Raw genomic sequence first — 14521 nt, 5'->3', positions numbered from 1 at the left:
ATGCGCAGTATTTGCGACACTGGTTCTCAGTCATCTGCAGGAATGACAAGCATCATTTGTAGACCCTGGGTCTAGCATCATTTATCGACCGTGGGTCTAGCAAGGCACCTACAAGTAACGGCTCTCAGTGGATCTTCAGCTGCGTGCGCAGCAGGCCCTACCACCCCTTCATCTTGAGGGAGGTGCTCCTCCCTTCGTTGAGCCAGGAGCCTCCGCCGCTCTCTTCTTCTTCTCTGCTCCCTAAACCATGAGGCAGACCGCTAAATCACCAGGCTCCAAGATCCTGATGTTCTCCTCCTGCAGGATCAAAGAGAGAGATGTGTGGGTTAGCATAGGTGTCCTAAGAACTTCTCTTAGTTAAGTCTGAAGACCCCCTCACGGATGCAGGAGAGTACTGGTCATCACTTGGACGCCCAGTGTGACTGACTGTCTGAAACCCCACCCACCTCGGCCCCACTCCCCCTGACTGATTGGCGGCAGCTTTGGCCACTGGACTGCAGGCTGTGCTCTCAGCTCAGGTGCAGGCATTCTCCTAACCCACAGTGCAAGGCGGCGCTGTTAGCTTGAACCATGATGGCTACTGGTCCAAACGTTGATGAAGACATTGCAAGAGGGTGTGAGCGCCTCCACCAGTGACTGCACCCTGGCCGCCTTTCACAAGGGGATTGTACAACTTGCCCAGCCGGCCAATTGCTCTGCTGCCCCCTAAAATGCACATTAATTTGGAGTCCGTGCCCCAGGGGTGAAAGGTTCTGGAGAATTTAGTGGCACTTTCATGCTTTTGTGTCGCTTAAGTGGGCACAAAAACTTCAGAGGCCCAACTCCAAGCATGTCAATGGAGCTGCTGCTGAACAGTGCACACTTTTGACAAACTTTTCCAAATGCATGGCCGCTTCCCTCACTCCCCCGTCTCCCCACTCCGGCATGTGCTTGAGTACTTCCTTCAGCTTGTGCTGCCTTGCCCCCCCTTGGGCCTGACCCGCAGTGGAGCCCCTGCCCCAGCACCGCGCTGAAAGCCAGCTGGGAACAAGTGGCTTGCCTGTGCCCCCTGCGAGTATGCAGCACCCGTTTCTCGATGTCCTAGGGCGATGCTTGTGAGCGCTGCACAAGGTTGTGTGCACTCAGCTCAGAGTTCCCCTTGAAGTTCAGGTCCCAGTTGCACACCTTTTAAAGGCAATCACTAAGCACGTCGTTCTGAAGTCACACTGACTTGGGCAATAAATTTGACATGGGGGGAATGATTCCAGTGAGCAGGGCTTATAATGAGATGCTGAAGTATTGAAATTAAGATACCAACGTGCTGCAGCATTGACGGGTGGAGGGGACAATTGCAAACTGGTGTCACGACAGCGTGAAACCGATTTTTGGCTTTCTCACCATATTTCCGCACCCCCCCTTCCCCACCACCCCCCCAACCCACTGGCCCTTAACTTACCCAGACCAACTGGAGTCTGCTCAATGGAAACTGGTACACATAAATATGCCCCTCGAGTCATCTCATGTGATTAGAGAGGATGGTTTGCTGATAAATATAACTCTTATTGAAGAGTTGTAGTACTGCTGGATTATATACAGGATAATAGGTAGCTGGCAAAGGGTTAAAAGATTAATTTAATCTTGAAATAGATGATAATATTATAAATCATGACAAGAAAGCTCAAACCGTTTAACATCAGTAGAACTCAAGAGATTTAATTTCTGCCTTCATTCCATGTCATTTTTTAATCTTTTATAATATGTGATCATAATGTTTCATGTGTATAGTGAAATTTAAATCTAGAACTTCCGTGGCCTGAAGTAATTGGTCGACATTTTGCTAACCAATCTATTTCTTACAGTGTTTCATCGATGACTGAAGCTGATTTCATACTACTTACTGCAGGCGACTCTCTCATAAAGACAACAGTGAACAAAGGATTGTTACTGTAGGTGACTTTTTGCTAAAAGATTGCAGCAAAAGACCATACACACTCTTTTCAGGTAGCGAAGTGCCCCAAAGAGCTACACAGGAGCATAATCAGACAAAAAGTGGCAATGAGACAAAGGAGGTATTTAGCTTGGATGATCAAAAGCTTGGTTAAAGAGGCAGATTTTAAGGAAGATCTTAAAGGAGGAGAGAGAAATGGCGGGCAGAATTTTCCCCTCATCGGGCAGGTGCTCGCCTGATGCGAACAGAAGAAAAATAGTGCACATGATTTCCAATGCTGGATGTGCGCGGGAGTCGGCAGCACCCCCGGCCGACAATTAAGCCCATTCATTAATTAATTGAATTGAATTTTTCCTTGCCCGTCCAACCTATTCTATTCGCGGGTGAATAGGTGGTTAAAAAAAATAAAAACTTTTAAAACTAATTTTTAGCATGTCCCTGCTCATGTGACGGAGTCACGTGAGGGGACATATTTTCCTTATTTTTCAATTGTTTATTTTTAATGTTAAAAATCTTCAGCTCCCTGAGGCAGCTCTGTGCCTTCAGGGAGCTTTCACTGAGCACACATGCGCTAACTTCCGTGCTCATCCTGCTCCCCCCCGCCCCCCCCCCCCCCCGGGCAGCGCTGAGCGTTTCAGCATGCAATTGGCGTTAATTGGCCAGCCAGTGTGAAATCGTGGTTGGGGTCCAATCGCAGGCAGCAGTGGGTTTTGCGGCCGCCCCCAGGCCCACCTGCCCAATGAGGTTAAAAACCCTGCCCAGAGAGGCGTAGGGATGGAATTCCAGAGCTCAGGGCCTACATGGGTGCCAATGATGGGGACGAGGGGAGAGCGTGAAATGCACAAGAGGCCAGAGTTGCAAGAATGCAGAGTTCCTGGAACGTTGTAGGTTTGAGGGATGTCCAAGAGACGTGGAGAGGGAAGAAAATAGAGTGATTTGGACAAGAGAATGAGAATTTTAACATCGAGGCATTGTTGAGACAAAGGGGACAACGAGCATAGTGATAATAACGAACTGCGGAATTAAAATGAATGACCAGAAAAGTGGTGATGTGACAAACTTTCAAACCCTTTCTCCTATCCATGCTCCTGCAAGCAAGTCTCCATGTAGGGGCAGAGTTTTTGCAAGATTTATTCTGTAAAGTTTGGCTCAGCGGTGGCATTTTGCAAATCAAAGTCATGAGTACCCAATCCAGGCGGATACTTCAAAACAGCCCCTGAGGAGGTACAGAAACACCTGCTTGTTCATCCTTCGATGCGAAGTCGACTTTCTGAAGCGATGCTACACTGTTGAAGGTGTTATCTTACAAGTGAGACTTTAAGGTAAAACAAAAACAAAAATACCTGGAAAAACTCAGCAGGTCTGGCAGCATCTGCGGAGAGGAGCACAGTTAACATTTCAAGTCCGAGTGACCCGAACTGTTGAAGTAATAGTAATTAATTGGTTGTGAAGTGCTTCTGTTTTCCAGAGGGTGTGAGGTACAAGGTCTTTCTGCCTGGTACTGGGGGTGTGGGAGCAATTGAAATGAAAATAGAAAAGCAAAATACTGCAAATGCTGGAAATCTGAAATAGAAACAGAAATGCTGGAAATATTCAGCAGGTCAGGCAGCATCTCTGGAGAGAAAAACATAGTTAATGTTTCAGACCAGAAAAGTTAACTCTGACATTAACTCTGTTTCTCTCTCCACAGGTGCTGCTTGATCTGCTGAGCATGAAATGAATGCTTATTTCAGAATCAGATAGCAACCTCAGTTGACTCTGGAAGGGTATTTGTCTGTGATCACACCTACCCATTACAAAGCAGATGTTTACCACATCTACTATTCTTGTTTCAACTGCTACACTGTGTATTGGCCTCTGACTCAGCCGTTGATCTCTCCATGGGGAGAATGGCTAACATTGATTATAACATTGATCAGGAAATGTGAATCACAAATTCACCAGGAGTAGGCGTTTCAAATGTTTCAGCATTTCACGTTAACCCCTTGACCATCGAATGTTCGATACAACTGGCAAATTCTAGAGCGTCAATGAACATTTAGTTCTGTCACGGTATTATTCTTAGCACCATTGCACTGTGGATTTATAGATAGATAGAAGTCGCAGGACAGAACAGCTCACATTGTCAGTGAGGAACAGTTTAAATTATAACCTAGTAGAGCCAGTATCTGTTTACTGTCTCTATTATATTACAATTAAAATGTTCCAATGTTTTACATCCTGAATATGTTCCTTTGACATGTTCAGCACGTTTGATGATCTTCTGAGGGCCCGTATCCGGAATCTTGTGCCACCATTAAAGCATCGTGATTCTTCTGAGACAATGTGGGGTGGGAATGATTGGATTTTCTGATTTGTTAATTGTCCTGCTGTAATCCCCATATCCAGTGTAATAATAGCATTTTAATGCTGGAACCCAGTTAACTGCTTTGTTGTTCTGCTGATAAATATTCATAATCCTTCTATTTGTTTATCATGAGCTCTCCTTTGTCTCAGATTGTGGTATAAGGGAGCTGTGATCCTGGCTGAGGTTATTGCAGTATTATGTGCTTCACAGGATGTAACAAGCAGTAAAAGTGAGCTCGCTCACAAAGTAATGTGCACGCAAAACTGGATTTTAAAAATTCTCAAAACCCTCTTCTCTTTCATGTACTTAGTTTGGTTGCAACTTTTGCAAGTCATCAATGTATTGCTTTAACAACAGAATAAGTATTAAATATGCACAAGTTACTTTCAGAAGCAGTGTCATGAAGCTGGGGTTTGGGGAGGCTACGTGTTCCATACAAAGCTGGAAAAACAGAGCAGTTTAATCATCAAATGGAATACAAGACATCAGACTGTTTAATAACATAAAAAGTCCGCAGTTCTCATATCAGTGAAGTGCTATTACTAAGCAGCTCCATTTGAGTAAAAGGCTGAATGTGAATGACTTTTTCTATTAAGTTACTCTACAGTGAATAATACCTATTAGCGAATGGTTACTGCCAGAAACAGAATGCTTTGTCAGTTATAATCACGCTCTCGAATCAGACCTGCAGAAACTTTAGTCTTAACTTTGTTAACAGTTCAAATGCTTCTTGTCATTAGTGTGTGCATGTTCACTATTCCCAGGATTAGCAAGCCATCCTGATTACCAGGACATGGTGGATTCTCCATCTGAGGTGTGTGTTAGGAGCTTTGTCGCTCCATTAGGTTAGTTTTGAATATGGAGATGTGGGGCGGAATCTTGTTGAGGTGTCAGGGGGTCTCGCCCGCTGCCTGGAAAGCCGATGAGAGACCCATGATCTCTCTCTTTTCGGGAAGGCCTGCTAAACCACAAGCCAGCCAGGCAGCAGTGAGGCCAGTGGTGGGCCTCCCCCCCCAATAATCAAGGCCCTGGGGCAGAAATCTTGCCGGCTGAGAGCTGCCAGCTAATCTTGTGCTCAACAGTGCCACCGGTGAGGCCGTGGCTGCTGCTGGAAGGACAGGCACTGGAAGGAGCCAGTCACCTGGGTCGCTAAAGTAATGTAGGGGGTGGAGTGGTGGGGGGTGGGTGGGGGGGGGCGCTGTGGGGTGGGAATCGCAGGGAAAGGGGTGCAGGGAGTTTGGCGGCAAGAGCAAGGGGGTGGCTCTCAGCAGACTCCCCGCCTCCCAGATGTCCAGTCCCTGGATCAAGCACTGAGTGCCCTTAATTGGGGTACCACACCCCGCATCCCTGGAGGTGACGAGGCGACTGCACAGTTTTCCCCACCATGCACACTGGTGACAGGGTCACCCACCACTGGCTTAATGCCAGCAGTGGCGGGATGAGGCCCTTAGGTGGTCATTACTTGGCCAGATTAATTGGAGCAGAAGATTCCATCATCAAGATCACAGTTACCAATAAAACAAACTCCAAAATATAGAAAATGATCTCAACCCACTGAGCCAAACCTGACTAATGCATTGTTTCCGTACCAATCCCCTGTCAAAGGTATAAAAACAGACATCTTTAAGTCTGATAACATATCAGTCCTGCTCTCTCAATGTTGCTGGGTCAGGGTATCAACTGGCAGCATTTTTACATTAGATTCAGATGAAAGAGGTATAGAAGGATGAGATTCAGTGGATCTCTAACCCATTTCTCAATCATACAATGTTACAGCACAGAAACAGGCCAGTTGGCTCACCAAGTCTGTGCTGGGAAACCATCCAGCCTAGTCCCATGCGCCCCCTCGCTCCCATGGCCTCTAATGTTTCTCAAGCAATTTTCAGAAGAATTTGTTGATGTCACTTCAAGAATGGTCCGTAGCAGAGAATTTCACTTTGGAGCCATTCTGTGAAGAATTTTATTCCAATCTCCCTGTCACAGTTCAACATCTTCACAACATTTTTCCACAGAAAGGATTTTCTTCAAAAAAAAGTTACTGCTGTAAAAAGAGACACGTTGAAGCTTTTCATCTTGCACTCTTCAGGACACTTAACAAGAATATCAATATGGGGCAAGACAACAATTTATACTGTATGTGAAGAGAGTGCTGATTGGTTGGCAAGTGGACTCTGATTGGTAGAGGCGTTGCCATGGAGAATGCACCATTGATGGTGACTGACAGTTAACTGACAAACATAGTTTGAAATTTAAACCAGGCAGCTAGACCCTCATTGGTCAAGGCATTGCCCCAAGGAATGAGTCAGCGAATGGCTGCCACTTACTTTGTTTAGCTGAAACAGGCACAATGTGTGTACATGTTCTTTCTGTCTGTAAAGAATAGGGCCCTGTGTATTAATATATGTAGCTTCCAGTACATGCAAATGTGCCACACCTTGAGGCTAACTAACAATCTTAAATTGGTTGTCAGCGTAATTCTTAGCACATTGAGGATTATTTAGCCAATGTTGTCCAATTGCAGAATCACATCTAATGTTGGAAACTGTGTTTTGAGTTTTCCAAGCACGGGCTGGTTGGGTAGAGTCTGTTCCCTGCCCATTGCGAACAACCAAGGGGACATGCTGTTTGACACAATCCACCAATCTTTGAGACATTCAGTCTACGTATCTAGCATCACACTGGCACTGAAATTCATATACCACATTACTCATTTGTGTGATAGGCAGAAGGTCTTTTTGGCTTGATGGCAGCATCCTGTTAGTGGCAAATACCGCTCGTGTTGCTACTGAATATTGGCAGTGTGAAACAGTTAGCTTCACCTGTTGCTCAAATCTTTGAGATACCTTGCCCTTCCAGGATAATCTGAGATAGACTGGGCACTCTTCAGGGCCAAAAGTGATGGCCTTTGGCCCGTTTATGAGTTTACGTGATATACAGTGCAAAATGATCTGATCAGGGTAGCCATTATCCTGCAGGATGCCTTAGATGGGCTCTACTTCAGGATCAAGCTTGCATGGTGAGCAAATGAGTCAGGTCCGATTTACAAGGTTATCAATAAGAACAATCTTAAAGTGTGTGGAACTGTAAGAATCCCCACCAACATGTATATTGACCAGTGAAGGTAGGCTTGCGTTAGACCGGGGGTAGAGAACCCCCTAGCAGATTTCTCAACTAGTACATCAAGGAAGGGAAGTTATTTGACTGCTCCATTTCAAAGGTGAATTTGAGTGCAGGATGGAGCCCATTAAGACATGTAAGGAAATTATTACATGCAGCTGCAGATTTAAATACAGCAAATGTATCATCCCCACTCACTCTCTCATCCCCTCACTCTCCCATCTCCACCCACTCTCCCACACCCCCTCACCACCCACTCTCCCACTCCTCCATCCCTACTCACACCCCAACCCCCACTCTCTTCCATTCCCCACTCACTCTCCCATCCCCCATCCACTCTCATCTGGCGGTGGCATAGTGGTACTGTCACTGGACTAGCAATCCAGAGACCCAGGGTAATGCTTTGGGGACCTGGGTTTGAATCGCACCATGGCAGGTGGTGAATTCTGAACTTGAAAAAATAATCTGGAATTAAGGGTCTGATAATGACCATGAAACCACTGCTGATTGTGGTAAAGACCTATTTGGTTCACTAATGTCCTTTAGGGAAGGAAATCTGCCATCCTTACCTGGTCCTATATGTGACTCCAGACCCAGAGCAATGTGGTTGAATCTTATAAATGCCTTCTGAACAAGGGCAATTAGGGAGGGCAATAAATGCTGGCCAGTGAAACCCACATCCTATGAATGAATAAAAAAACCCTCTCATTCCCACCCACTCTCCCATCCCCCAACCATCCCCACTCTGTTATCCTCCTCTCCCAGCCCCCACCCACTCTCCCATTCCCACACACCCTCACCTGCTCATTTAGCTGTAATACCGTCAGAACATTTAATCGATTTGGCTTTGCTTATCCACCTCTATCCTCAAGTTCAAAATCAGCAACGCCTCCCTCACTGTCTTCAGTCCCTGTTTTACTTTCTCTCCTTTTCCTATTTTCTGTGTCCGCTGCAAGTGGTTCCTCCTAATTGTAAAGTTCTTTGAAACATTCAAAAGTTCAGTTCTGTTGAAGGGTCATGAGGACTCGAAACGTCAACTCTTTTCTTCTCCGCCAATACTGCCAGACCTGCTGAGTTTTTCTAGGTAATTCTGTTTTTGTTCTCTGAAACATCTTCCTGTTCATGAGGAATAGTGTAGAGATTCAAACTGCTGCATATGTAAAATTGGTTTCAATTTGCCTTTGATCTTGTTACTCATGTAAGAATGGGACAGAGAGATAAATCTTTAGCATCTGCTACTTACCTTAAAAGAACAAAACCAACTCTTCAATTTCATATGCAAAATATCACACTCCTGCTTCAAACAAAACCACAGAAAGGTACAATGGCAACACATTGAGTTGCTGGCCTAGGTGTTATGCAACTCTATTATCTCCACATTCCTCCTTCAGACAGCCAGTACCTGAAGGATGATAATTACCATTCTGCATAAAGAAATGCAGCTAAGTGGTTACATCACTTTGTGAAACCAACAGCTTTTAATAACAGAGGCTTTAGCTATTCCTGGAGATGAGAATGTCCTGGTGCTTGATTATTCTAAAGCAAATATATGTCACTGTGGCTCAGTTGGTAGCATTCTTGCTTGAGTCAGCAGGCTGTGTGTTCAAGTACCACCTCAGGACTTCAGCACAAAAATCCAGGTTGATACTCCATTGCAGTACTGAGGGAGTGCTGCACTGTCAGAGATGCTGTTTTTTTGGATGAGACAAACAGCAACATGGTCATGACCAGATAGTCTGTTTTTGTGATGTTGACTGAGGTTTAAATATTGGTCAGGACACCAGGGATAACTCCTCAGCTCTTCTTTGAAATAGTGCCATGGGATCTTATCCGTCGACCTGAGAGGGCAGCCAGTTTAATGTCTCCTCCAATATGGACTACACCTTCAACAGTGCAGCATACCCTCAGTACTGCACTGGAGCGACAGCCTTGATTTTTGTGCTCAAGTCCTGGAATGGAACTTGAACTGGAATCCTTGCCACTCAGAGGTGAGAGCACTAACAATGGAGCCATGGTTCAGTCTACAAAACTTCCTAATTTTAAAGGAAAATAAACTTAGTTCAGGATCAAAAGTCCATCTCTGCTGTTTGAAATCACTGAGCTTGTGTTCTTGCCAGTGTAGAGCACATTCTGTGCTGCAGAAAATGATGTATAATTTAACACAGTAAAGCCTCTGAACAATTTAGAGGGATGGGCTTGGACACATTTTCCTTCCGTTTCACTTGTCTAAGCTGTTTTAACTGATCAGCAGCAGAGAGTTAAAACAGATTTTCCTCATGATAAATTGCTGCTGCCCTGTAAATAGCAGATAACAGGTTACTCTGCAGTGTCCCTCTGACTGTCTCATTCAATTATAATGTCTCAAATAATTTCACTTGATGAGAAAGTGGGGGTCTATGCAAAAGGCTGCTGTGAGAGTAGTGTCTGGTGGCCAATAACTGCAACCATCTCATATCAGACTGTGTGAAAAAGGTGTCCTGTTAATAATTTCAGCCTCACCATGGAGCAGGTTGTGACGAAGTCCTATTTATTAGGTCCTGTAGTCATCATCAGAAGAAGTTATTGTTTGCTGGAACCGTATATTTATTCGCTATATCTGCAGCTCCTTGACAAGCACAACAAATTCCAATTTAGAAGTTAAATATTACCCCTTTTATTAAAATTGGCCGCGCACACTGCAGCACTTAATGGTGGCAATGTTCCTCACCTTGGCCTCCCAACACTTTAAGCTTGATTAAAATTGAAAAACAAAACAGACACTAAACCAACTGGCAAAGAGGCATAGCCCAGATTTCAATTACATCAGAATTATAAGAGGTTCCTCTTCAGCAGCAAACATCACATTGCGAATGCGTAGATGGAAAAAAAAAAGGCCAGGCTGATTTGAATTTAATCTATGAAATGCACTGTTGGTGCAATTTAAGCTTGAAATTAGATTGCAATTTCATCCCTGCCCTTTCATTTCTCCCCTAATTGTTCCGGTATGAATTCCAAATTATTCCACGATGGCTCAATGATAAAGTAATGACAATCCTGCAATGGCTTGTGAGATATTCTTCTTGAAGAGGTCCACCTCCCAATACCCTGGTTGAGATTGTCGTGAAGAAGACGCTGGTCCTCTGCTTTACGGTGCCTATACCCACCGCTCCCTAACACTAAGGTCCTGATCTTAGCTGTACTATGAGGGGTAAATGGGGAGCAGAGATCAAGACCTCATTGCAGAGTGGCTTTTGGAACACCTGGAAGCATAGGCACCTTTGGAGGCTCTCAAGCAGCTCCTGATCACTACTAACAGTGGGAGGATGTTGAGAGCAGCTTAGAGTGGGGTGCAAATGTGGATGGGGCTAGGGGCAATGGAAAAAGTGCAGGAAAAGAAGGAATGGGGAAAAAAAAGTGGTGGAAATGCTTAGCTCCCTCAAAATTGGTACTTCCACTTTTAGGGCTGTATTTTAACTGTGTAAATGGATGGGTTTTGAGTCAGTTAAAATAAAGTGGGTCCTGAGCTCGCACATAGCAGCAGCAGGACCGGCTCGGCAATTTTACTGCACGTTGCCTCCCAATTGGCTGTCTCCAGGATCGCTGTCCAATTAAGGATGGCAGGCCCGCTCCTGATCCTATTGGCCCAATCAGAGGGCCAATACAATGAGAGGTGAGTACTACTGAAGCAGGTCGGTTACCTTGGAGGCACCTCAAAATGAAGGCTTCCTCATATAGCCAAGTACAGAATAAAATTCAGGATGGCTGAGGGGTAAGGACCCACCAATCAAAGGACAAAGCCCTCTGGAGAAGTCAACAGAGCCACAGGAGGACCTACCTTTCCTGCACACAGTTCCCTCGTGGGGGGTTGAGGCCTCTGATTTTGATGGCTCTCCAAGCTGCCGCAGGGAAGAAAATACCTATGGGCCCAGAAAATGGCCTGTAATTGGGCCCTTAATTGTGCAAATCAGCTGCCCACCTTCAGGGAGTGGTCAGCCAATCTGCCTCTCAACCCTTGGGTTGACAAGTGGTAAGTAACGTTTGTGCCAGATATGTGCCAGATAATGACCATCTCCCCTTGACATTCAATGACATTACCACTGCTGAATCCCCCACTATCAACCATTGAGGGTTACCATTGACCAGAAACTGAACTGGACTAGCCACATAAATACTGTGGCTTCAAGAGCAGATCAGAGACTGCGTAGTCTGCAGCGAGTAACTCAACTCCTGACTCTCCTAACTCCCCAAAGCTTGTTCACCATCAATGGTCAGGAGTGTGATGGAATACTCTCCACTTGCCTGGATAAGTGCAGCTCCAACAACACTCAAGAAACTTGACACCATCCAGGACAAAGCAGCATGCTTGATTAGCATCACATCCACCACTTTATTCATTCAAAACGAAAACAGAATTACCTGGAAAAACTCAGCAGGTCTGGCAGCATCGGCGGAGAAGAAAAGAGTTGACGTTTCGAGTCCTCATGACCCTTCGACAGAAAGAGTTCTGTCGAAGGGTCATGAGGACTCGAAACGTCAACTCTTTTCTTCTCCGCCGATGCTGCCAGACCTGCTGAGTTTTTCCAAGTAATTCTGTTTTTGTTTTGGATTTCCAGCATCCACAGTTTTTTGTTTTTATTTTTTAGCTTTATTCATTCACTCCCTTCACCACTGATGCACTGCGGTAGCAATGTCTACCATCTGCAAGATGCACTGCAGCAACTCATCAAGACTCCCTCAACAGCACCTTCCAAACCTGCGGCCTCTACCACCTAGAGGGACAAGGGCAGCAGACGCATGGGAACACCACTACCTGCAAGCTCCCCTCCAAGCCAATCACCATCCTTACGGCTATATCGCCGTTCCTTCAGTGTCACTGGGTTAAAAACCTAGTACTCCCTCCCTAACAGCTCTGTGGGTGTACCACACCATATGGATTGCAGCGGTTAAAGAAGGCAGCTCACCACCATGTTCAAGGGCAATCAAGGATGGGCAACAAAGGCAGGCAGTTCACATCCCCTGAAAGAATAAAAAAACTTCCCAGGCAGCGATGGGACAGTGATGAGGTGCCACTGCTAATTTACCAACACCCCCTCGCCCGTTACCACCACCTGCGGGCTGGTAAAATTCAGCCTTCAATCTCAGTCTAGAAATATCAAGACAAGCGTCTAACTGACAGGCTTTCTGATATTGGCCAATTTATATTATCGCCAAAAAGATAAATCTCCTCCCTGTTCCTTGTCCTGCCATTGATAATAGGAGAGACAGTATCAGACTCTCTTCTCTCAACTAATCCCTTGTGGAAAAATCTTTTGTTAGTTAAACTGAGTGTTTCCCTCTGTGACCAGAAAAAGGTAAAGCACATCTGGTGGATTATTTTGAAGCAATAAACAAACAAACAGACTAATATCTCCACAAAGGGATACTTCCCTTTGCCAATTAGCAGATTTCCCCACATTATCCCCACCCTAACACCAACACAGACAATAATGAAATGTGGAAACTATGCTTGATAATCAGTGCATTGGGATCCTTGTCACATAGCCCCAGATGTTATTAAAATAAACAATTAATTCATGCCCATCTTTCAGGACAGGCAGGGCTGTCCTCGGGAGGTTACACAGTTTTCTTACAATAAGGATGTGAGTGCTCTTACAAATGTGGGTTTAAACACAAGCCACTCTAAGTTTCTGCAATATGGCCAAATCTAGCTCTGAAGAAGGGTTTATAAGGACTTGAAACATAGACTGTTTTTCTCTCTCCACAGATGCTGTCAGACCTGCTGAGTTTTTCCAGCATTTCCTGTGTTTGTTTCTAGCTATTGGATTTGCTGTTTGGTAATAGAACAAGGCAGTAAATCAACCACTGAATCGCAACATGTTGTGGGTTGAGAACCTATCTTTGTAACCTAATTGGAATTTAGGCAGCACAAAAACATTACACAATTAAGAACAAAACTGATAAATGGTTTCCCAAAATAATAAAAAGATGAAGGATGTAGGCAATGAAGTGTCAAAATTGATTCCTCAGCAATATCCCCTCATTTTTGGTCTGTCCAGAAACTGCTTGACCACATTTTGCAGACTGGCACATTTCAAGGTCCAGGACTATGTGCTGAGGGACACAATAAACTTGAGGTAGCCACTGCAAAGGCTCAATGAGGAAAGGACACTGTCTAAGGCCATAGTGTACCGAGGAACTGGAGGCCATAGTGTACTGAGGAACTGGAAAATGTAAAACCCCTAAAGCGGTACTGTATCTTTGTCAGAGAATGTATATTGTAAATGTCATGTGTAATTGCAATTATATTGGGGCACCTCACAGTGTCACATGCTATTTGGAAAGAAGTTGAGCTGGATTGCACCTTCAGCAATGTCCAATTTGAACCATTGCGGAATGTAATTTTATAATTTTTTATGAATAAAATATATTTTTGGAAAAAACCCTCACCACAGATAATGATCTTCTGCTTAATTCTCTGTGCTGTCAGATTGCACAACATGGTTTTATGAAAGGGAGATCCTGTCTGACAAATTTATTGGAGTTTTTTAAGGATGTAACCAGTAGTTTAGATAAAGGGGAACCGGTAGATGTAATATATTTGGATTTCCAAAAGGCATTTGATAAGCTGCCACGCAAGAAGTTAATACATAAGGATTCATTGAGCTGGGGGTGATATATTAGCATGGATAGAGAATTGGTTAATGGACAGGAAGCAGAGAGTAGGGATGAATGAGTCATTTTCAAGTTGGCAGGCTGTGACTAGTAGAATACCACAATTATCAATGCTGGGGCCTCAGCGATTTACAATCTATATCAATGACTTAGACGAAGAGACAGAGAAGAATGTATCTAAGTTTGCTGACGATACAAAGCTAGGTGGGAATGCAAGCTGTGAGGAGGACACAAAGAGGCTGCAAAGAAACACAGGTTAAATGAGTGGGCAATAAGGTGGCAAATGGAGTATAATGTGGGGAAGTGTAAGGTTATTTACTTTGATTCATAAGGATAGAAAAGCAGAATTTTTTTTAAAAAGGTGTGAAACTTGTAAATGTTGATGTTTAGAGAAACTTGAGTGTACTCATACAAGGAACACAAAAAAGTTTGCTTCTATGTAGGGTAAGCAATTAGGAAAGCAAATGGCATGTTGGCCT

The 14521-nt window shown here is 44.5% G+C and overlaps 1 protein-coding gene across 3 annotated transcripts in view; it reads right to left on the bottom strand.

Moving 5' to 3' along the window:
• Positions 1-14521, bottom strand: part of garnl3 (GTPase activating Rap/RanGAP domain like 3) — a 489806-nt gene that overhangs the window by 29544 nt on the left and 445741 nt on the right. The gene's annotated exons all lie outside the window — the stretch shown is intronic.

The sequence above is a fragment of the Carcharodon carcharias genome, chromosome 8 (genome assembly GCF_017639515.1).
Source record: "Carcharodon carcharias isolate sCarCar2 chromosome 8, sCarCar2.pri, whole genome shotgun sequence".
Classification (NCBI taxonomy): Eukaryota; Metazoa; Chordata; class Chondrichthyes; order Lamniformes; family Lamnidae; genus Carcharodon; species Carcharodon carcharias.
Note: the sequence above shows the minus strand (reverse complement) of the source record. Positions and strands in the feature narration are given on the sequence as shown.